This window comes from Rutidosis leptorrhynchoides, chromosome 4, assembly GCF_046630445.1.
Source record: "Rutidosis leptorrhynchoides isolate AG116_Rl617_1_P2 chromosome 4, CSIRO_AGI_Rlap_v1, whole genome shotgun sequence".
Classification (NCBI taxonomy): domain Eukaryota; kingdom Viridiplantae; phylum Streptophyta; class Magnoliopsida; order Asterales; family Asteraceae; genus Rutidosis; species Rutidosis leptorrhynchoides.
Genome location: NC_092336.1, coordinates 229,748,836 through 229,775,286, shown reverse-complemented (window position 1 = coordinate 229,775,286; position 26,451 = coordinate 229,748,836). Strand labels below are relative to the sequence as shown.

At 31.1% G+C, this 26,451-nt stretch overlaps 1 long non-coding RNA gene across 1 annotated transcript in view; it reads right to left on the bottom strand.

Annotated features, from left to right (window-relative positions):
* The window catches only part of LOC139904505 (uncharacterized), a 44,965-nt gene extending 18,850 nt beyond the window's left edge, over positions 1–26,115 (bottom strand). Inside the window, exon 1 of the long non-coding RNA XR_011778844.1 lies at positions 25,916–26,115. This is a non-coding gene — a long non-coding RNA (uncharacterized lncRNA). The remainder of the gene's footprint in view (positions 1–25,915) is intronic.
* Positions 26,116–26,451: the final 336 nt, after the last annotated feature.

Here is a 26,451-nt window from a genome sequence, read left to right as displayed (position 1 = left end):
AACATCAAAATGTATTAAAAGTGTTGTAAATATATTTTGAACATACTTTGATATATATGTACATATTTGTTATAGGTTCGTGAATCGACCAGTGGCCAAGTCTTACTTCCCGACGAAGTAAAAAATCTGTGAAAGTGAGTTATAGTCCCACTTTTAAAATCTAATATTTTTGGGATGAGAATACATGCAGGTTTTATAAATGATTTACAAAATAGACACAAGTACGTGAAACTACATTCTATGGTTGAATTATCGAAATCGAATATGCCCCTTTTTATTAAGTCTGGTAATCTAAGAATTAGGGAACATACACCCTAATTGACGCGAATCCTAAAGATAGATCTATTGGGCCTAACAAACCCCATCCAAAGTACCGGATGCTTTAGTACTTCGAAATTTATATCATATCCGAAGGGTGTCCCGGAATGATGGGGATATTCTTATATATGCATCTTGTTAATGTCGGTTACCAGGTGTTCACCATATGAATGATTTTTATCTCTATGTATGGGATGCGTATTGAAATATGAAATCTTGTGGTCTATTGTTATGATTTGATATATATATATATATATATATATATATATATATATATATATATATATATATATATATATATATATATATATATATATATAGGTTAAACCTATAACTCACCAACATTTTTGTTGACGTTTAAAGCATTTTTATTCTCAGGTGAATACTAAGAGCTTCCGCTATTGCATACTAAAATAAGGACAAGATTTAGAGTCCATGTTTGTATGATATTGTGTAAAAACTGCATTCAAGAAACATATGTCGATGTAACATATTTGTATTGCAAACCATTATGTAATGATCGTGTGTAAACAGGATATTTTAGATTATCATTATTTGATAATCTACATAAAGCTTTTTAAACCTTTATTGATGAAATAAAGGTTATGGTTTGTTTTAAAATGAATGCAGTCTTTGAAAAACGTCTCATATAGAGGTCAAAACCTCACAACGAAATCAATTAATATGGAACGTTTTTAATCAATAAGAACGGGACATTTCAGTTGGTATCCGAGCGTTGGTCTTAGAGAACCAGAATTTTGCATTAGTGTGTCTTATCGAGTTTGTTAGGATGCATTAGTGAGTCTGGACTTCGACCGTGTTTACTTGAAAAATGATTGCTTAACAAGTTTTGTTGGAAACTATATATTTTTAACATGTGAATATTATGTGATATATTAATCTCTTAACGTGTTTGATATTATGTGATAGACGCCTACCTCTAGAACAAGTCCCATTGACTCACCTAATAATAATAAAGAGTCAAATGTAAATTGGAATGATTCGTGCACTGATTCACAAGTTCCCGAAGAGGAACCGGAAGAAGAGTCAGAACCGGAAGAAGAATTGGAACCGAAAGAAGAAATAGAACCAGTGGGGGAAATAATAAAACGGTTAAGTAGAAGAAAATCCTCAACTAACCGACCAAAGTTAATTATGGTCAATGGTGTTTCCGCCAAGGAAGCAAAGTATTTGGAGGATTACCAATTCTTCGATGAATCGGATCCCGACAAGGATTCCGATGATGTTATAGAAATTATCCCAATACAATTTAATAAGGTAAAAGAGAACAATAAGGGAAAGGGCATAAAAATAGAGAAATTTGATTCCAAACCCGATGAACTTTATATGTATCGTCAACACCCGTATTTCTTAAGTTGTGACAATAACCCGGGAACCTCTAAACCACCAGGTTTTTCTAAACCAATATGGAAAACGACGGCTCGTATTAGGGGAACATCATATATCCCTAGAAACTTGGCAAAACGAACCAAAATCGAAAAAGAAGAAACGAGCGAGTCAGAATAAGATAGTTGTATTCGTGTGGTGTAATATATGTAATATAGTGTGCTTATGCTTTATGATATATGTAAAAATTGCTTGTATTATAAGTATTTTTTTTATGAATCTAACTCTTGTCTATTTTACAGTATAAAAACACAAAATGGATAGACAACCCAATATTTTAAGAGACCTACCCGGAGACATGATTGATGAAATCTTGTCTAGAGTCGGTCAGAATTCCTCAGCACAACTATTTAAGGCGAGATCGGTTTGTAAGACATTCGAAGAACGTTCCAAGAATGCCTTAATTTATAAAAGACTTTCGTTCGAAAGATGGGGGATATCACATTGGGAAATCCATAAGTTACGATGTGTTTACTTTGACGCATATATGGCGGGGAACCCAAATGCTATTTTACGCAACGGGTTAAGAAATTATTTTGACTCAACATATCCGAATATAGGACTTCGTGATTTAGAAAAAGCGGCTAACATGCAACATAAAGAAGCATGTTATGCTTACGGGTTAGTAATATTCGCTTCTCACCAAAGTGAGAACAAGAACATCGGGCTACAACTATTAAACAAAACATTCCCACAAGTGACGGAGTCGGTAATTGGGGTAAGAAATGAGGTTTTTAGATTGTTACGGGACTGTTGGACATTACGTAACCCTCGTCCCTTTGACGACGTTACAACACGCTGTCTTATCAACGGCCATGACAGTTATGTTCCACAAGACCAAGGATGGGAAGTAGTACTAGTAAAACCAGAATGCATGACTTGTTTCTGGACGTATGAATTACGTGTCTTTATTGCCTTTGCTGAACGACTTGTGTACTAGCTAGAATTATCTTCACAACCATCTTGTATCAAATTTATTGTGTGCTATATTTCATGCTATATGTAAAATAAGCGGTATTGTAAGTTTGTAAAATATTGTGTAAAAGTTTGAACGAAAAATATTATTATAATCAGTTTTTCATATAGAATTGTAGTAGTTGAATTGTATATTAGCTACTAAGTATGAACTTAACGGGTAGGTACTACCCGAATTTAAACTTATAAAACGCTAATATGAAGAAAAAGCTTTTATAAATGAGTTCATATTATGCTACGAGACACTATTGACTACTCTTAATATTCTGTATGATTAACTTGTTTCATTTAACTATTTTGAAGGAAATGGCACCAACTACTCGACACACCTTGAATATGAGCGAAGAGGAATTTCGTGCCTTTCTTGCTTCAAACATAGCCGCAGTATAGGCTGCGCTACATACCAACAATAACCTTGGATCTAGCAGTACAGGAAATCGTGTAGGATGCACCTACAAAGAATTCACTGCCTGCAAACCTTTGGAATTTGATGGAACCGAAGGACCGATCGGATTGAAATGGTGGACCGAGAAGGTCGAATCGGTGTTTGTCATAAGTAAGTGTACTGAAGAGGACAAAGTGAAGTACGCTACGCATACCTTCAAAGGTACTGCGTTAACATGGTGGAATACCTATCTAGAGCAAGTGGGACAAGATGATGCTTACGCACTACCGTGGTCAGCATTCAAGCACTTGATGAACGAGAAGTACAGTCCCAGAACCGACGTCAATAAGCTCAAGATAGAACTTAGAGGGTTACGGACCCAAGGATTTGATATTACCACGTATGAAAGACTATTCACATAATTATGCCTATTGTGTCCGGGAGCGTTCGAAGATGAGGAAGAGAAGATCGACGCGTTTGTGAAAGGATTACCGGAAAGAATCCAAGAAGATATAAGTTCACACGAGCCCGCCTCCATACAACAGGCATGTAGAATGGCTCACAAACTAGTGAACCAGATTGAGGAAAGAATTAAAGAATAGACGGCTGAAGAGGCCAATGTGAAGCAAGTCAAAAGAAAGTGGGAGGAAAACGGTGATAAGAATCACCAATACAACAACAACAGCAATTACAACAATAATCGCAACAACTATCCCAACAATCGCAACATCAATCGCAACTACAACAAACGGCCCAACAACAACAACAACAACAACAACAACAACAACAACAGCAACTACAACAATCATCCCAACAACAATAACAACCGCAACAACAACAACAATTAGAAGCAGCTATGCCAAAGGTGTGAAAAATATCACTCGGGGCTCTGCACCAAATTTTGCAACAAGTGTAAAAGAAATGGTCATAGCGCGGTGAAATGTGAGGTCTACGGACCAGGGGTTAACATAACGAAAGGAACAAATGGTGTCGGAATGAGTAATGGCGGAACAAGTAGTGTCGGAGCAAGTTATGCCAATGTAGTTTGTTATAAATGTGGAAAACCGGGCCACATTATTATAAATTGCCCGAACCAGGAGAACACGAATGGACAAGGCCGCGGAAGAGTTTTCAATATTAATGCGGCAGAGGCACAGGAAGACCCGGAGCTTGTTACGAGTACGTTTCTTATTGACAATAAATCTGCTTACGTTTTATTTGATTCGGGTGCGGATAGAAGCTATATGAGTAGAGATTGTTGTGCTAAATTAAGTTGTCCATTGACGCCGTTGGATAGTAAATTTTTACTCGAATTAGCAAACGGTAAATTAATTTCAGCAGATAATATATGCCGGAATTGAGAAATTAAACTGGGTAGCGAAATATTTAAGATTGATTTGATACCAGTAGAGTTAGGGAGTTTTGATGTAATAGTTGGCATGGACTGGCTGAAGAAGATGAAAGCAGAGATTGTATGTTACAAAAATGCAATTCGCATTGTACGAGAAGAAGAAGAACCCTTAATGGTGTACGGAGAAAAGGGCAACACGAAGCTACATCTTATTAGTAATTTGAAGGCACAAAAACTAATAAGAAAAGGTTGCTATGCTGTTCTAGCACATGTCGAGAAAGTACAAACTGAAGAAAAGAACATCAATGATGTTTTTTGTCGCAAAAGAATTTCCCGATGTATTTTCGAAAGAATTACCGGGACTACCTCCACATCGATCTGTTGAATTTCAAATAGATCTTGTACCAGGAGCTGCACCAATAGCTCGTGCTCCTTACAGACTCGCACCCAGCGAGATGAAAGAACTGCAAAGTCAACTGCAAGAACTATTAGAACGTGGTTTCATTCGATCAAGCACGTCACCATGGGGAGCTCCTGTTTTGTTTGTCAAGAAGAAGGATGGTACATTTAGGTTGTGTATTGACTACAGAGAGTTGAACAAACTTACCATCAAAAACCGTTATCCACTGCCAAGAATTGATGACTTATTTGATCAACTACAAGGCTCGTCGGTTTATTCGAAGATCGATTTACGTTCTGGATATCATCAAATGTGAGTAAAGGAGGATGATATTCCAAAAACTACTTTTAGGACGCGTTATGGTCATTACGAGTTTATGGTTATGCCGTTTAGATTGACTAACGCAACAGCTGTGTTCATGGACCTTATGAACCGAGTGTGTGGGCCATATCTTGACAAGTTTGTCATTGTTTTCATCGATGACATACTTATTTACTCAAAGAATGATCAAGAGCACGAAGAACATTTGAGAAAAGTGCTAGAAGTATTGAGGAAAGAAAAACTGTACGCTAAGTTTTCAAAGTGTGCATTTTGGTTGGAAGAAGTTCAATTCCTCGGTCACATAGTGAACAAAGAAGGTATCCAGGTGGACCCAGCAAAGATCAAAACCGTTGAAAAGTGGAAAACCCCAAAAACTCCGAAGCATATACGTCAATTTTTAGGATTGGCTGGTTACTACGGAAGATTCATCCAAGATTTCTCCAAAATAGCAAAACCCTTGACTGCATTAACGCATAAAGGGAAGAAATTTGAATGAAAGGATGAACAAGAGAAGGCATTCAGTTATTGAAGAAAAAGCTAACTACGGTACCTATATTGTCATTGCCTGAAGGGAATGATGATTTTGTGATTTATTGTGACGCATCAAAGCAAGGTCTCGGTTGTGTATTAATGCAATGAACGAAGGTGATTGCTTATGCGTCTAGACAATTGAAGATTTACGAGCAAAATTATACGACTCACGATTTGGAATTGGGTGCTGTTGTTTTTGCATTAAAGACTTGGAGGCATTATTTATATGGGGTCAAAAGTGTTATATATACCGACCACAAAAGTCTCCAACATATATTTAATCAGAAGCAACTGAATATGAGGCAGCGTAGGTGGATTGAATTGTTGAATGATTACGACTTTGAGATTCGTTACCACCCGAGGAAGGCAAATGTGGTAGCTGACGCTTTGAGCAGGAAGGACAGAGAACCCATTCGAGTAAAATCTATGAATATAATGATTCACAATAACCTTACTACATAAATAAAGGAGGCGCAACAAGGAGTTTTAAAAGAGGGAAATTTAAAGGATGAAATACCCAAAGGATCGAAGAAGCATCTTAATATTCAGGAAGACGGAACCCGGTATAGGGCTGAAAGAATTTGGGTACCAAAGTTTAGAGATATGAGAGAAATGGTACTTAGAGAAGCTCATAAAACTAGATACTCAATACATCCTGGAACGGGAAAGATGTACAAGGATCTCAAGAAACATTTTTGGTGGCCAGGTATGAAAGCCGATATTGCTAAATACGTAGAGGAATGTTTGACGTGTTCTAAGGTCAAAGCGGAGCATCAGAAACCATCAGGTCTACTTCAACAACCCGAAATCCCGGAATGGAAATGGGAAAACATTACCATGGATTTCATCACTAAATTGCCAAGGACGGCAAGTGGTTTTGATACTATTTGGGTAATAGTTGATCGTCTCACCAAATCAGCACACTTCCTGCCAATAAGAGAAGATGACAAGATAGAGAAGTTAGCACGACTGTATTTGAAGGAAGTCGTCTCCAGACATGGAATACCAATCTCTATTATCTCTGATAGGGATGGCAGATTTATTTCAAGATTCTGGCAGACATTACAGCAAGCATTAGGAACTCGTCTAGACATGAGTACTGCCTATCATCCACAAACTGATGGGCAGAGCGAAAGGACGATACAAATGCTTGAAGACATGCTACGAGCATGTGTTTTTGATTTCGGAAACAGTTGGGATCGACATCTACCGTTAGCAGAATTTTCCTACAACAATATCTACCATTCAAGCATTGAGATGGTGCCGTTTGAAGCACTTTATGGTAGAAAGTGCAGGTCTCCGATTTGTTGGAGTGAAGTGGGGGATAGACAGATTACGGGTCCGAAGATAATACAAGAAACTACTGAGAAGATCATCCAAATTCAACAAAGGTTGAAAACCGCCCAAAGTCGACAAAAGAGCTACGCTGACATTAAAATAAAAGATATAAAATTTGAAATTGGAGAGATGGTCATGCTTAAGGTTGCACCTTGGAAAGGTCGTGTTCGATTTGGTAAACGAGGGAAATTAAATCCAAGGTATATTGGACCAGTCAAGATTATTGATCGTGTCGGACCAGTAGGTTACCGACTTGAGTTACCTCAACAACTCACTAAAGAAGATCTCACTATTCCGTTGGACGAAATCCAAATAAATGAAAAACTTCAATTCATTGAAGAACCCGTTGAAATAATGGATCGTGAGGTTAAGAGACTTAAACAAAAAAAGATACCGATTGTTAAGGTTCGATGGAATACTCGTAGAGGACCCGAGTTCACCTAGGAATGAGAAGATAAGATGAAGAAGAAGTACCCGCACTTATTTCCAGAAGATGAGCCAACACCTCCAATCGCTTAAAATTTCGGGACGAAATTTATTTAACGGGTAGGTACTGTAGTGACCCGAACTTTTCCGAACCTTTCTATGATTATATGTTTAATGAAAACTATATTTACATGATTAAATGTTTCCAACATGTTAAGCAATCAAACTTGTTAAGACTTGGTTAATTGAAACGTAAATTTTGTAAACGTCTGATTACCCAGTTTGACCAATGATTCACGAACGCTATAAGTTGTATATGAAATGATGATACATAAATGAATAAATATATATGTTTAACATGATATAATGATCATCAAGTATCTCATTAAAAAGAGTAACAATAAGTTATATACTTAAAAAGGAGACTATTGACGTATGAAACTCGAAACGATACATATAACGATTATCGTTATAACCACGTCTTACTAAATATATATCAAGCATATTAATACATTGTTATATTATATATAACATGATAATATGATAATTAAATATATCATTAAGTGTATTAACAATGAACTACATAAGTAAAAACAAGACTACTAACTTAAGGATTAGACATATATGTAACGATTATCGTTGTAACGACATTTAAATGTATATATATCATATTAAGATATATTAATATATCATAATATCATGATAATATAATAATTTAAAATCTCATTTGATATTATAAACTTTGGGTTAACAACATTTAACAAGATCGTTAACCTAAAGGTTTCAAAACAACACTTACATGTAACGACTAACGATGACTTAACGACTCAGTTAAAATGTATATACATGTAGTGTTTTAATATGTATTCATACACTTTTGAAAGACTTCAAGACACTTATCAAAATACTTCTACTTAACAAAAATTCTTACAATTACATCCTCGTTCAGTTTCATCAACAATTCTACTCGTATGCACCCGTATTTGTACTCGTACAATACACAGCTTTTAGATGTATGTACTATTGGTATATACACTCCAATGATTAGCTCTTAGCAGCCCATGTGAGCTACCTAATCTTGTGGGAACCATCATTTGGCAACTAGCTAGAATTATTACACAAAATTACAAACTAATGGAGCCATTAAAAGTACTCCTCATTCACATTTTTGTTTACTCTCCATAACACTTTCATTTTGCAATTTTTATGAATCAAATTACTCTCTCTCAAGTGTTCTTCATTTTTTATAAGTGTTCTTCATCTTTTTCTTCATAATCTAGCTCAATCTAGTTTATAAATCCTAAACTAGATCAACATACAAAACAACAACTCAAGAACACACCAACAACACTTTCAAGTTTGCTAGCTCACTTCCAATCTTGTAAGGTGATCGTCCAACCTCAAGAAATCTTTGTTTCTTACAGTAGGTTATCATTCTAAGAAAAGGTAATAATCATATTCAAACTTTAGTTCAATTTCTATAATTATAACAATCTTATTTCAAGTGATGATCTTACTTGAACTTGTTTTCGTGTCATGATTCTGCTTCAAGAACTTCGAGCCATCCAAGGATCCGTTGAAGCTAGATCCATTTTTATATTTTCCAGTAGGTTTATTCAAGGAACTTAAGGTAGTAATGATGTTCTTAACATCATTTGATTCATACATAAAAAGCTATCATATTCGAAGTGGTAAACTTGTAATCACTAGAACAAAGTTTAGTTAATTCTAAACTTGTTCGCAAATAAAGTTAATCCTTCTAACTATACTTTTAAAATCAACTATACACATGATCTATATCTATATGATATGCTAACTTAATGATTTAAAACCCGGAAATACGATAAACACCATAAAACCGGATTTACGCCGTCGTAGTTACAACCGGGGGCTGTTTTGGTTTGGATAATTAAAAACTATGAAAAACTTAGATTTAAAAGCTATACTTCTGGGAAAATTATTTTTCTTATGAACATGAAACCATATCCAAAAATCATGGTTAAACTCAAAGTGAAAGTATGTTTTTCAAAACAGTCATCAAGATGTCGTTCTTTCGACGAAAATGACTACCTCTTTCAAAAATGACTTATAACTTATATTTCCGACTATAAACCTATACCTTTTCTGTTTATTTTCATAAATTCAAGATCAATACGAAACCGTGGCCGCTTAAATCACTCAAAACGGATTAGAAACGAAGAAATGGCGAGCAAAACAAAATTGGTAAAAACTACTCATTTTAGCTACGTGAAAATTGGTAACAAATCTATTCCAACCATAACTTAATCAACTTGTATTGTATATTATGTAATCTTGAGATACCATAGACACGTATACAATGTTTCGACCTATTATGTCGACACATCTATATATATTTCGGAACAACCATAGACACTCTATATGTGAATATTGGAGTTAGCTATACAGGGTTGAGGTTGATTCCAAAATATATATAGTTTGAGTTGTGATCAATACTGAGATATGTATACACTGGGTCGTGGATTGATTCAAGATAATATATATCGATTTATTTCTGTACATCTAACTGTGGACTACTAGTTGTAGGTCACTAACGAGGACAGCTGACTTAATAAACTTAAAACATCAAAATGTATTAAAAGTGTTGTAAATATATTTTGAACATACTTTGATATATATGTACATATTTGTTATAGGTTCGTGAATCGACCAGTGGCCAAGTCTTACTTCCCAACGAAGTAAAAAATCTGTGAAAGTGAGTTATAGTCCCACTTTTAAAATCTAATATTTTTGGGATGAGAATACATGCAGGTTTTATAAATGATTTACAAAATAGACACAAGTACGTGAAGCTACATTCTATGGTTGAATTATCGAAATCGAATATGCCTCTTTTTATTTAGTCTGGTAATCTAAGAATTAGGGAACAGACACCCTAATTGACGCGAATCCTAAAGATAGATCTATTAGGCCTAACAAACCCCATCCAAAGTACCGGATGCTTTAGTACTTCAAAATTTATATCATATCCGAAGGGTGTCCTGGAATGATGGGGATATTCTTATATATGCATTTTGTTAATGTCGGTTACCAGGTGTTCACCATATGAATGATTTTTATCTTTATGTATGGGATGTGTATTGAAACATGAAATCTTGTGGTCTATAATTATGATTTGATAATATATAGGTTAAACCTATAACTCACCAATATTTTTGTTGACGTTTTAAGCATGTTTATTCTCAGGTGATTATTAAGAGCTTCCGCTGTCGCATACTTAAATAAGGATGAGATTTGGAGTCCATGCTTGTATGATATTGTGTAAAAACTGCATTCAAGAAACTTATTTCGTTGTAACATATTTGTATTGTAAACCATTATGTAATGGTCGTGTGTAAACATGATATTTTAGATTATCATTATTTGATAATCTACGTAAAGCTTTTTAAACCTTTATTGATGAAATAAAGGTTATGGTTTGTTTTAAAATGAATGCAGTCTTTGAAAAACGTCTCATATAGAGGTCAAAACCTCACAACGAAATTAATTAATATGGAACGTTTTTAATCAATAAGAACGGGGCATTTCATAATCTTCATCTATAGCGTTATAAAAATTGAAAATCAAATTTTTTTTATCAATAGCAGCGACAACAGCTTATATGTTTGTTTCTTTTATTTTTTTTCTTTCAAAACATTTAAGCACTAATTTATTGGTTTTGTATCTATTTTTAGTCCTAAAACTAAGCATAAGTATTACTGGTAAATTTGGTGAATTGGTTGATTGTTTAGAGAGAAAGGAGGAGAAGAAAGTAGAAACAGAAAAGAATGAGTTAAATTAAATCAGATCTGTAACTTAATCAGAAAAATAGAACTAATCGGATGGTAATGGGTGTTTTCGGTTAAGCGGGAGGTCACGGGTTCGAGCCCGGGAAGTGGCTATAATTTTTTAAGCTGTTTCTACAAAGGTTGTGATCTTTTATTATTATTATTATCATTATTATTATTATTATTATTATTATTATTATTATTATTATTATTATTATTATTATTATTATTATTATTATTATTATTATTATTATTATTATTATTATTATTATTGTTATTATTATTATTATGTTATTAATATTACTAATTATCATTATTATTATCGTTATTGTTATCATTGTTAGTATTATTATTATCATTAGTATTATTACAAATAGATATTTTTATATAAAAAAATTACATTACAAGAATATTAATATTACATATCAATATAATTTTATTATTAAAAAGATAGTAACTAAGCTATATATAAAATATATCAATTAATATATATACATATATTTTATCATATATAAACTCTAATATAAATTATTATTATTATTAACATGTTATAATTAAAGATAAACACTAGTTAAATAAAATATGTAAATTAAATATATCTATATCTATATAACAAATAATTTAACGAGTATATTATTAATGATAATATATATATTTATTCGATTTCGATTATGTGTGTTAATATATATACAAATGATATAGGTTCGTGAATCCGAGGCTAACCCTGCATTGTTCAGTTCCGTCGTATGCATATTTTTACTACAAAATATCGTATTGTGAGTTTCATTTGCTCCCTTTTTAAATGCTTTTGCAATATATATTTTTGGGACTGAGAATACATGCGCTGTTTTTACAACTGCTTTATTAAATGCTTTTAGAAATATATTTTGAACTGTGAATACATGAAATGCTTTTAAAAATGTTTGATGATATAGACACAAGTACTTAAAAACATTCTTCGAATGAGTTATGAGTACACCGGATATCACCCCTTTATAGTCTGGTAATCTAAGAATTAGGAAACTGAGCTCCTAATTGACGTGAATCCTAAAGATAGATCTATGGGCACTAACGAGCCCCGGTCAGAGAATTTAAACTGCTTTAGTACTTCAAAATAGGTATACAACCGCCAGCTGTAAAAGATATGATCTGTTTGTGAGGTGTACACAACCATCATATTTAAAAGAGTGGCCTGATTGTATGCTTTTTGCAAGACCGTGCGAAATGCCGGTATGCGGGGGACATTCTAGATGCATTTTGTTAAGGTCGATTACCAGGTGTTTGTAGTTCGTATGAATGACTTTTATACACAGGTTATGTGTATTAGTTTTTGTGCACGAGATATGTGTACGATTATTAAAAATCGTGAGGCAACCTACGGGGGAGAAAAGGATACGAACCTACTCTGCTAAGCATTATGAAATATGGGTTCGTACACGAGATAGGTGTACTATATTTAAATCTTGTGGTCTATTAAAATGATGAATTTTATTGTTTGCGATAAACCTATGAACTCACCAACCTTTTGGTTGACACTTGAAAGTATGTTTATTCTCAGGTATGAAAGAAATCTTTCGCTGTGCATTTGCTCATTTTAGAGATATTACTTGGAGTCATTCATGGCATATTTCAAAAGACGTTGCATTCGAGTCGTTGAGTTCATCAAGATTATTATCAATTCATTTATAGTTTGATATATTAGGAATTGGTATGCATGCCGTCAACTTTCGATGTAATGAAAGTTTGTCTTTTAAAAACAAATGCAATGTTTGTAAAATGTATCATATAGAGGTCAAGTACCTCGCGATGTAACCAAATGTAATGTATTCATCCAGATGGATTAGGACGGGTCATTTCAGTTGGTATCAGAGCGGTGGTCTTAGCGAACCAGGTCTTGCGTTAGTGTGTCTAACTGATAGTTGTTTAGATGCATTAGTGGGTCTGGACTTCGACCGTGTCTGCATGTCAAAAGTTTTGCTTATCATTTAGTGTAGAAAATTATTTGCTTATCATCCTTAAAGTCTAGACACCTCTTACTTCCTCTATTGCATAGATAGTGTATAGAAAATTCACATCTTAGCGTATCTGTTATTGTTACCTTTGCCTGACAGCTTTCGTAGATTCCTCCGTAACTTATGGGATTTTAGTATTATATATGCATATGTAAATTATGTATTGCAGGGTACTAATCTACATCATATAATCTATTTCTTATCGAAAATTCTTCATTTGATAGTACGAGATGAATCCCTCAACCAGTTCGAGTCCCTCAGATTTCGATAGTTATTCCAACAGCTATTCCGACATGGATATTCACCTAAGCTCCGAAAGCGGTGTCACCAGAATGAATCAATCAATCAGCCATCCTCAATTCATCTGATGGGTTCGTAGTCGACTTAACCGATGGAGACGAGAAGAAGGTGATCCTTTTCACCCACCAACCTGCACTCTTGGCAAAGAACCTGAAGCACTTACCGGCGAACCCATTAAAAACACCATTTTCACAATCATTTTCTGAATATCTCACCACGATTATATTCTATCTACAATTCTAAATTTTATTCATCCGCTCGTTCCGACCGACAATCATCCCGGAGTAATAGCAGAAGTCAACAAGCTTCACGCTCGAATTGTAACTTTGGAAAATATGGTGCAAAATTTATCAGCTTTAGCAACATCACCGGTACCAACAATACCATCAGTAACAGCACCAGTATCATCAAAAATCCATGTCTCAACATCTCATTTTATATCTCGAGTATAATCATCGTCCTACGTATCGTTCTACATCATTTACCTTCGTTCTACATAGCGATTATGTAATCTCTAAAGTCTTAGAGATTATTTATTCTAGCTCAAACCGAAAAGCAAATGAGTTTAATATCATATTGACTCATTAAATCTATGATTACATATGAAGAAATTATATATATGAAAATATATGTTTTCATAAAGATTGTAATTAAAAATTCTTTTGTACAAACTGTTAATGATGAAAATATTTTAACGGGTAGGTAATACCCGAGGAATATTTAGATTTCACATTAATAAGTTACACTGTACATTCTTCGAATCTGATTCAACAGTCATTTACTATCCTACTTACATCCACATATATACTAATCCGATTCACCACAGAATAACCATTTTCATTCAATTTCATATTTGGATTTTAATCTATCAGAATCCAACAAGTGGCATAATGAAGAAAACATTTGGCAAAATAAAATTTGTTAGAAACAAACGAATTAACCATGAGAAAAATTTTGTTAAGAATCCATGCTAACTGTTTCCAGCTAACTGTTCCTAGCTAACTAATTACATTTTAATTATCGCAATTTAATTATCGCAATTTTATTTATCGTCATTTAATTTCTGTTATTTAATTTACGCACTTTATTTATCATCATTTAAATACTGTTATTTACGCATTTTAAATATCGGGACACGTATACAATGTTTTGACATATCATATCGACGCATCTATATATATTATTTGGAATAACCATAGACACTCCATATGCGGTAATGACCAAGTTAGCTATACAGGGTTGATGTTGATTCTACAATAATATATATACTTTGAGTTGTGATCGAGTCTGAGACATGTATACAATGGGTCACGATACGTATTAATTAATTCGAATATTATATATGAATTGCTGAATTACTAACTGTGGGCTACAAACATTGGACAAGTAAAATGAATTAAAATATTGATTTTAACATATGAAACTAAACATCTCTTCAAGTTTGCCACTTGATTTCATCTTAAACCTCGTTTGTATCTTGACGATTACAATCTGCGTTTAAACCCTTCATGATTCTTGAAAACACCTCAATCGAGAGGATGAACCAGCCGCACTTCATCTACTGGAGAAAATATTTATGCATATAGTTATGCACCTGAAAACACTCGGAACCAATGTTTAACACGTATCTGTGCTAGCTCCTTTGGCATTATTATTTCCGAAAATAACAATGCAATTTCTTTTCAAATTAGCCAATTTTGTCACAGCTCCAACAAATCAACTTCAATGTTTCATTCGAATAAACCTTATTATAAAGATCACACCTTCATCATCGTTACCGAAGAACCATTTATATTCCACCACATTAGCAGTAAACTTACCAGCAATTTCACTACTTATTGACTTAAGTCTCTCTAAAGAACCATATTATATTTGCTCATTAAAACCTTATCATATACTCATCCACATCTTATAACCAGAATTGCCATACCAATTACCGAGAATTAGCAATCAGTATTTTAAATCTCGCAGCGTTACTACATCAATAGTTATATGTATACATATAACATTTACCTCTTAGAATTATGACCTTCCATTCTAAAACTCTGAAAAGCACCTAGTCTACGAATCAATACTCGTAATGTTGAAAAAGTTGAATGAAGCAGCAGAAACTATAAACAAACGTAAACGATCTTAACCAATGGAAGTTTGATGATAAAGAATAGTATGTTGGCAAAGCTCAGAAAAATTGAAACTGGAAAACAGATTTAGCAACCCATGAAGGAGGCTGTGGACAAATCATAAAGAATAAACCTGTCTTCAAAGAATTCAAATGATTCAGTACCTACGGAAGTCATTAACGAATACCTTGCTCCTGACGCTACACTTTTACGAACAAATCTTCATCATCATCCATTGATATTAGAAATTCTAAGATATCATCGTATCTTTCATTATAAATATCCCCGATATTTCTGAATATGTTTTCATAACTATTCTTAGCTAAAATCATTTATCTCTTCATGATATCAGTGTTACATCAGAAAGGAAACTGTTTTAGTTTCTAAATTCTGAAAGATTTGAATTTAAAAATATGAATGTTTTTGAAGTAGTGTTAGGAACTGAAGCATTAGTTAGTATAATATAATAACACTTGATCAACGTGATTATATTACAGTAAGTCATGCTGAGTTTCTAATGGAACGCGATGATTCACAGACTATAACGTCATCATGTGCCATGTTACACGACTCTTGTATTCTATTTAAATCTCTAAAACATCAAGAAAATATTTCTTGATGATTCGGTCTTTTTCGGGATATCCTGGTAATTTAACAAATCAAGATCGTGCCATTACAATTTCCTTATTAGAACATTAATTATGTTCATTCCGAAATTCATATCTACGAATTCTGGACCATTACATGCGGTGCTTAATAGCAAGAAGAGAAAACAAAAGAATGAAGCTCCGAAATAGAAATTAGAGTATAAATCACAGCAAATAGGAGAGAGTATTATCTGTGGATGACAGTGATTATAGAAGACAGAAGCAGGGACTTTGAAATATAAGGGAAGATATAAAGCCCAACAACAACCCTGAAATTACAAACCATATATATCGATGCATATAGCAATATAAAGATAAGGGAGAACTAAAAACACTATAAAACCAAGAGTATAGTAGAAGTAAATAGATTCTTCGGCGGTAAATGAAAAAGAAGAATGACAGATATGAAGGTTAGAAGTATATCAAGAATCAGAACTGGATGAAGCATATTGACGAATACTTTAAAGTATGAGTTGGGGGAGAAAGAATAAACGGTGTGAGTTGTAAGGAAACGAAGGTGGTGGATTTATAGTAAAATATCCGACAGAGCAATCAAAACAGATGATCGCATTTAAAGTGGATCCTAATTCCCTTTATTACCGAAGAATCAAATCTTCTTAGGAAGATTTTCTCCAAATCTCTTGAACTTGGAAATCAATCCTATCTACGTCAAAAGATATGACAAATCTACACCTACTCATTTCACTCTTTTGTGATAGCTTCACTCGTACTCTTCACAAAATCAAATAATTTTATCCATATTACTCAATGATGATAAAACTCTATTTATCAACTCATATTTTTCATGAAAACATTCTTATTGTTATCCATGATGACCTCGATCAAATTTAAACTTTAATCTTAATATTATCTCGACATGATAAACAAAGTCTGTAATGTTGAGTCACAAAATTTTTAAACTATTTACGTGGATTCATTTGACCTTTGACTATTCCTGACGATTCACGAACAATTATTGTAAATAAATATGTAATTGTATATATATATATATATATATATATATATATATATATATATATATATATATATATATATATATATATATATATATATATATATATATATATATATATAAGTATATATATATAATAATTTGAATTAATAAAGTATGCATTAATCGATTAGAATTAAAAATGTAAAATAACAAACAAAATAATTAAGTTATTATTACAAAGAATATATATAAATAGATATATAATATTGTTATGAACCTATATAGATATATATAAAAGATTTCTATTAATAACTAATATATTGTAATATATATATAAATAAATAAATATATATATATATATATATATATATATATATATATATATATATATATCAAATATTCAACTATGATATTATATAATATAAGTAATACATAATTAACAATATATTACATTCAATCATATAAATAATTATTATAATAATATTGTTATTACTTTCAATACTAATATTAATATTAGTGATATTAATATTATATATAATCTATGGATACAAAATTGTTATATATAAATGGTTGTAGTATTATTATTACGAATATTATTATTAGCATTATTATGATTAGTATTATTATCATTAATAACATTATTACCATTTTCATTATAATTATTATTACTTATTATTATTATTATTATTTTTAAGATCATTATTAATATTATTATTAATAATTATCAATCTACTTAATATTAATATTAGTATTATTATTTTTAGTATTATTAATGTTAAAGGTATGATTATTATTATTATTAATATATTTATATTTATATATACTAAATACTAATATAAATTTATAAATCCAATAGAAATCAAATGAGTTGCACATTTCTATCAATCAGTATACAATTGTTTTCCTATCTCCACCAGTTGAAATCGAATCATAGATATAGCCAAAAATCAGTACAAATCAATTTCAATTTTTATTTGTATCTGTTTAAATTTTCTTCCAGTTACTGCACAAGATTGAATTTTCTGTCCAATCTGTTACAAGTCGATTTCAGATAATACAGTCATGTTTCTACTTCAATTATTCAACATATTATATAAATCCTTAACTGCAATTGGAAATGGAAAGGAAAAAAAAATCAAAAACCCATATGAAAAACCTTTGTTCTTACACTTTTTGGTCTTATTTCGAATTCGAACGAATTTTCAAAATGTATAAATGCAAAGTTGTTAGGAATAATTCACTTAAACTTTATGCAAACTCTCAAATCCCAATTCCTAACAATGAATTCGAATTTGCGAGTCAAAGTTATTTTCTCAAAAGTCAACCAATTTGTTCATCAAGAAATTAGAGCTTTTTTTGATGTTTTAAATTCAATTGACGATTCCAATAACTTTTATAATTGATTAGCAAACTAATTCGTGTTATAATCTTCATCTATAGCGTTATAAAAATTGAAAATAAATTTTTTTTTATCAATAGCAGCGACAGCAGCTTATATGTTTGTTTCTTTTTCTTTTTTTTAAAACATTTAAACACTAATTTATTGTTTTTGTATATAATTTTAGTCCTAAAATCTAGCATAAGTATTATTGGTAAATTTGGTGAATTGGTCGATTGTTTAGAGAGAAAGGAGGAGAAGAAAGTGGAAACAGAAAAGAATGAGTTAAATTAAATCGGATCTATAACATAATCGGAAAAATAGAACTGGTCGGATGGTAATGGGTATTTTCTGTTAAGCGGGAGGTCACGGGTTCGAGCCCGGGCAGTGGCTATATTTTTTAAGCTGTTTCTGCAAAGGTTGTGATCTTTTTTTATTATTATTATTATTATTATTATTATTATTATTATTATTATTATTATTATTATTATTATTATTATTATTATTATTATTATTATTATTATTATTATTGTTATTATTATTATGTTATTAATATTACTAATTATTATTATTATTATTATTATCGTTATTGTTATCATTATTAGTATTATTATTATTATTATTATTATTATTATTATTATTATTATTATTATTATTATTATTATTATTATTATTAGTATTATTACAAATAGATATTTTTATATAAAAAACTTACATTACAAGAATATTAATATTACATATCAATATAATTTTATTATTAAAAAGATAGTAACTAAGCTATATATAAAATATATCAATTAATATATATACATATATTTTATCATATATAAACTCTAATATAAATTATTATTATTATTATTAACATGTTATAATGAAAGATAAACACTAGTTAAATAAAATATGTAAATTAAATATATCTATATCTATATAACAAATAATTTAACAAGTATATTATTAATAATAATATATATATTTATTCGATTTCGATTATGTGTGTTAATATATATACAAATGATATAGGTTCGTGAATCCGAGGCCAACCTTGCATTGTTCAGTTCCGTCATATGCATATTTTTACTACAAAATATCGTATTGTGAGTTTCATTTGCCCCCTTTTTAAATGCTTTTGCAATATATATTTTTGGGACTGAGAATACATGCGCAGTTTTTATAACTGCTTTATTAAATGCTTTTAGAAATATATTTTGAACTGCGAATACATGAAATGCTTTTATAAATGTTTGACGAGATAGACACAAGTATTTAAAAACATTCTATGAATTGAGTTACGAGTACACCGGATATCACCCCTTTATAGTCTGGTAATCTAAGAATTAGGAAACCGAGCTCCTAATTGACGTGAATCCTAAAGATAGATCTATGGGCACTAACGAGCCCCAGTCAGAGAATTTGAACTGCTTTAGTACTTCGAAATAGGTATACAATTGCCAGCTTTAAAAGATATGATCTGTTTGTGAGGTGTACACAACCATCATATTTAAAAGAGTGGCCTGATTGTATGCTTTTTGCATGTCCGTGCGGAATGCCGGTATGCGGGGAATATTCTTGATGCATTTTGTTAAGGTCGATTACCAGGTGTTTGTAGTTCGTATGAGTGACTTTTATACACAGGTTATGTGTATTAGTTTTTGTGCACGAGATATGTGTACGATTATTAAAAATCGCGAGGCAACCTACGGGGGAGAAAAGGATACGAACCTACTTTGCTAAGCATTATGAAATATGGTTTCGTACACGAGATAGGTGTACTGTATTTAAATCTTGTGGTCTATTAAAATGATGAATTTTATTGTTTACGATAAACCTATGAACTCACCAACCTTTTGGTTGACACTTGAAAGCATGTTTATTCTCAGGTATGAAAGAAATCTTCCGCTGTGCATTTGCTCATTTTAGAGATATTACTTGGAGTCATTCATGACATATTTCAAAAGACGTTGCATTCGAGTCGTTGAGTTCATCAAGATTATTATCAAGTCATTTATAGTTGGATATATTAGGAATTGGTATGCATGCCGTCACCTTTTGATGTAATGAAAGTTTGTCTTTTAAAAACGAATGCAATGTTTGTAAAATGTATCATATAGAGGTCAAGTACCTCGCGATGTAACCAAATGTAATGTATTTGTCCAGATGGATTAGGACGGGTCATTTCAACTATAACCCTTTCTCTCTCATTTCTCTCTCCTCCTTCTTCTTTGTTCGTGAACCTCAAACCACCGAGAACAATCATTAACAAGTACCACACACGACCACCATAGCCTACACAACCCCATCGATTCCTTTTGTGCTTTCTATCGATGATCCACCATCAAAGGGCTGCTTTAAAATTCACTGTTTTCTATTTTAAATACAACAAACAACCACAAGAGTAAACCACCACCTCCATCATCATTTTTATCATTATTATTTTTCTTCCGTTCCTATTCTGATCGACGATTGATTCACCTATTTTCCTGCTGCTACAGTCACGTTTTTCTCCTGGAACACTAACGAATGAAAAGGGTATGAAGGGTTCCCAGTTTATAGTGTAATGTAATAATTCGGTAAATTGAGTATTAAACATAAAGATGGCACTTTATCATACTAGTGGAACAAACAGCAAATCGTGGCCGACAAATTATAAACAAAATAAACCCTACTTGCTTTATTCACCTGCTATACTTTCTATTTTTCTGCAACCCATCGAGAATCCATTGATTTGTTCAATTACTATTATCTTTCATTTTCATTCTGTGGAACAAACCTAATACCAAACCCTTCTTATTACGTGATAATATGATAACTGATAATGCTAAAAACGAACATATATTTCATAGCATTATCCCTCAAGAAAGACAAGCTTTTAGTTGCAATTGTTCTATTTACAAGTGATATTCGTTTAAATATTAAAATGTGAAGACAAAAGGCAGATTCGACGAATTGAAGACGCAAACGACCAAAAAGTTAAAAAGTACAAAGTACAATCAAAGAGGTTCAAATTATTGATGAGAAACGTCTCAAAAGTACAAGAGTACGAGCCGCAAAACGCAAAGTTCAAATTATTAAATCGTACAAAAGGACGTTCGAAAATTCGGAACCGGGACCAAAGTCAACTCTCAACGCGCGACGCAACGGATCAAAAATTACAAGTCAACTGTGCACAAGAATATAATATAATATATAATTAATTATATATATTATTATATATTATAATTAAAAGCCGCCCACGTTTTGGATCTTTTATGTGAGCTGTATTTCATACCTCCGCACTCGGGGAGTTCTAAAGAGCAAAAGCTCCGCACTCGCTGAGCTGCACAGTAAATTGTGGGCCTATAAAAGCCATCGAATTCTGCACAAAAAATCACACCTTTTTCTAATCTATCTCTTACTCTCTACGATATATATATATATATATATATATATATATATATATATATATATATATATATATATATATATATATATATATATATATATATAAAATTTATAATTTTAATTTTAATTTTAATTTAATAATAATAAGGGTATGTTAGCGAATGTTGTAAGTGTGTAAGTCGAAATTCTGTCCGTGTAACGCTACGCTATTATTAATCATTGTAAGTTATGTTCAACCTTTTTAAATTAATGTCTTGTAGCTAAGTTATTATTATGCTTATTTAATGCCGAAGTAATCGTGATGTTAGGCTAAATATTAAAATTGGGTAATTTGGCTTTGTACCATAATTGGGGTTTGGATAAAGGAACGACACTTGTGGAAATTAGACTATGGGCTATTAATGGGTTTTATATTAACTTAATGATACCTCGTTAATTTAATATAAAGGTTATAATTTGACGTATCTATAAATAACCACTTACGCTTAATTGGGTACGGTAGGCGGGATATCTATAAATACCAATAATTGTTCATTTTACCGGACACGGAACTGGATTAATAGTTAATGGACTAGTTAAAACAGGGGTGGATTACATTCAAGGGTAATTGGTGTAATTGTTAACAAAGTATTACAACCTTAGTTTACACGCAGTCGATAACCTGGTGTATTCATTAAACAAAGTAATAAGACTTTGTTACAGTTCGAATCCCCAATTAGTTGGAATATTTGACTTCGGGTATAAGGATAATTTGACGAAGACTCTCGCACTTTATATTTATGACTGATGGACTATTATGGACAAAACCGTATGGACATATCGAATAATCCAGGACAAAGGACAATTAACCCATGATAATAAACTATAATCAAAACGTCGAACATCATGATTACGGAAGTTTTAATAAGCATAATTCCTTTATTTCATATTTAATTGCACTTTTAATTATCGCACTTTAATTTATTGTCATTTTAATTATCGCATTTTTTTTTAATTATCGCAATTTTATTTATTGTCATTTTATTTATCGCACTTTAATTTATCACACTTTAATTATTGTTATTTACTTTACGCTTTAAATTAAGTCTTTTATATATTTAATATTTTACATTAGGTTTTAACTGCGACTTAAGTTTTTAAATCGACAAACCGGTCATTAAACGGTAAAAACCCCCTTTTATAATAATAATAATAATACTTCTTATATTTATATATATATATTTATATACAAATATAGTTTTTAAAAATATAGCGTTAAACTTGGCTAGTTCCCGGTGGACGAACCGGACTTACTAAAAACTACACTACTGTATGATTAGGTACACTGCCTATAAGTGTTGTAGCAAGGTTTAGGTATATCCACTCTATAAATAAATAAATAACTTGTGTAAAATTGTATTCTATTTAATAGTATTTACTAGTAAAATATTATAGTATTTAGTACCCCTTCGTGATAACACCAATAACATTGGTTGTGATTTTATGAGATGATAGTAACGAATTTATTGTCGATGATGATGAAGAAAAATGTTTGATAAAGGCTGCGTATTGTTTTCCTGCCCACTGCAATCTAACAGATCAAACTATTTTATTTACTCTTGGATCAGTTTATATATATATATATATATATATATATATATATATATATATATATATATATATATATATATATATATATATATATATATATATATATATATATTGTGATTATCGGACTGTAAGATCTTAAACCCAATTAACCACAATCAATTCATCTTAAAAGTATTATTGGACTGATGTATGTTGGGCTGTGAGTCAATATGCAAACAGGCTGCTATTAATCGGGTTATATAGATATAAGCTAGAGGTTAAATCAGAAAGACGAGGTCAGCTAAATGGTTTGGGATGTTGTTGAGTTATCGAGAGATCATGAGTTCGAGCCTGGGTTGGGGCAATTCTTTTTTGAAAAGCTTTTAAAGGTAGTATTACTTATTTTATTATTATTATTATTATTATTATTATTATTATTATTATTATTATTATTATTATTATTATTATTATTATTATTATTATTATTATTATTATTATTATTATTATTATTATTATTAGTATTAATTATGGTTATTATTATTAAGTAAATTATTATTATTTACATTAATACAAGTTATATCATTATCATTATTATTACTAGTATTATCATTATTATTAATATTAATATCATTTATATAGTTTATATTATTATCATTATTAATTTTACTAGCTTAAACATTATTAACATTATTATTATTAGTATTAGTATTATCCTTAACTTAGTAATATGACAATTATTAATTTTTGCAAACAGAAGATATTTATATAAAAATATATTTATGTATACTAATATTGCATAATATTATGTTTTAACTAATATAATATTATTTATATTGACATAACGTTAATTAAATCATTTATCAAATAAGCATTATAATATATTATAAGTATTAATAAAATTATGTATAAATATTAATACACAACTAAATATATAAATATAAATTTGTTCGATTACAATTATGTGTGTTTATATATATATATATATATATATATATATATATATATATATATATATATATATATATATATATATATATATATATATATATATATATAATGATATAGGTTCGTGAATCCGAGGCCAACCCTGCATTGTTCAGTTCTGTCGTATGAATATTTTTACTACAAAATATCGTATAGTGAGTTTCATTTGCTCCCCTTTTAAATGCTTTTGCAATATATATTTTTGAGACTGAGAATACATGCACTGCTTTTATAACTGCTTTATTAAATGCTTTTGAAATATATTTTCGAACTAAGAATACATGAAATGCTTTTATAATTGTTTGACAAGATAGACATAAGCAAAACATTCCTCGAATGAATTATTATGTAGACAGAAGTTCTGTGGATTATTATTGAATTAGTTGGACGTGATAATTGCCACTAATTGTTGTGAATATTTTCCCCTGATTATGATTGCTTGGTAACCTAAGAATTAGAAACGGGTATGACCCTAATTCACGCGAATCCTAAAGGTACCTACCGGGTTTAACACCCACACCCAGAATGTTCACTAGACGGAAGAGCTAGTAGGCGTGGTGTTTAGTACTTCGAAGTTTATATATTATACAGACGAGATGTTCTATTTTGGGGATATTATTTATGCGCATTATATGTTAAGGTTGGTTACCATGTTGAGCAATGTAATCAAAATTTAATGTTATGTATCGAGAGAATGATTTTTATACACAGGTTATGTGTATTATTTTTGTGCACGAGATATGTGTACGGTTATTTAAAAATCGCGAGGCAACCTACGAGGGAGAAAAGGATACGAACCTACTCTGCTAAGCATTATGAAAAATGGTTTTGTACACGAGATAGGTGTACTGTATTTAAATCTTGTGGTCTATCAAAATGATGAATTTTATTGCTTATGATAAACCTATGAACTCACCAACCTTTTGGTTGACACTTGAAAGCATGTTTATTCTCAGGTATGAAAGAAATCTTCCGCTGTGCATTTGCTCATTTAGAGATATTACTTGGAGTTATTCATGGCATATTTCAAAAGACGTTGCATTCGAGTCATAGAGTTCAACAAGATTATTATTAAGCCATTTATGATTTGAATATATTATGAAAGAGTATGCATGTCTATCAACTTTCGATGAAATGAAAGTTTGTCCTTTAAAAACGAATGCAATGTTTGTAAAAATGTATCATATAGAGGTCAAATACCTCGTGATGTAATCAACTATTGTGAATCGTTTATAATCGATATGAACGAGTCCTTTCAAAAAGACCATTAAATTTCAACAAAAGATCAAAATAAAAAATAAACATACTTATAACCATGCAATTCACCACTTGTTATAGTGGTGAATGTAACATGAGCAACATAAGTTATGCTTGCTAATGCTTCATCTCTGAACCCCTTTGACTTAACTGACTGCAAATCTTTAAATGATGACAGCTTCATGTCGTATGCCTCATACTGTAAGTCCTCATAATGTAATAAAAATATAAAATAAAGGTAGAAAAATAAATAACTTACCAAATTCTATTCAAATAAAGGAAGAAAAAAGTATATCTTTCAGTCATACAACTCCCAAATACTAATTCTATTCAAATATCGAGATGCATTGTAAAAGCTCAAAAAAGTAAAAACAAAGGTAAAGCTTGAAAAGGATAAATATTCACAACTCCTTCACTCTCAAAAACCATAAATGAAACTAAATGTTAAGCAAATATACAAAATCAAGCAAAAATATAACCCTAAATTCCCTAATTTTGGTCACTAAAATTAGTTACTTTACAGGGAAGAATCTGACTGTGTCAAATTTGGAAACGCAAAAGACGGATACGTTAGCGGCAGAGGTGTTGGTTGT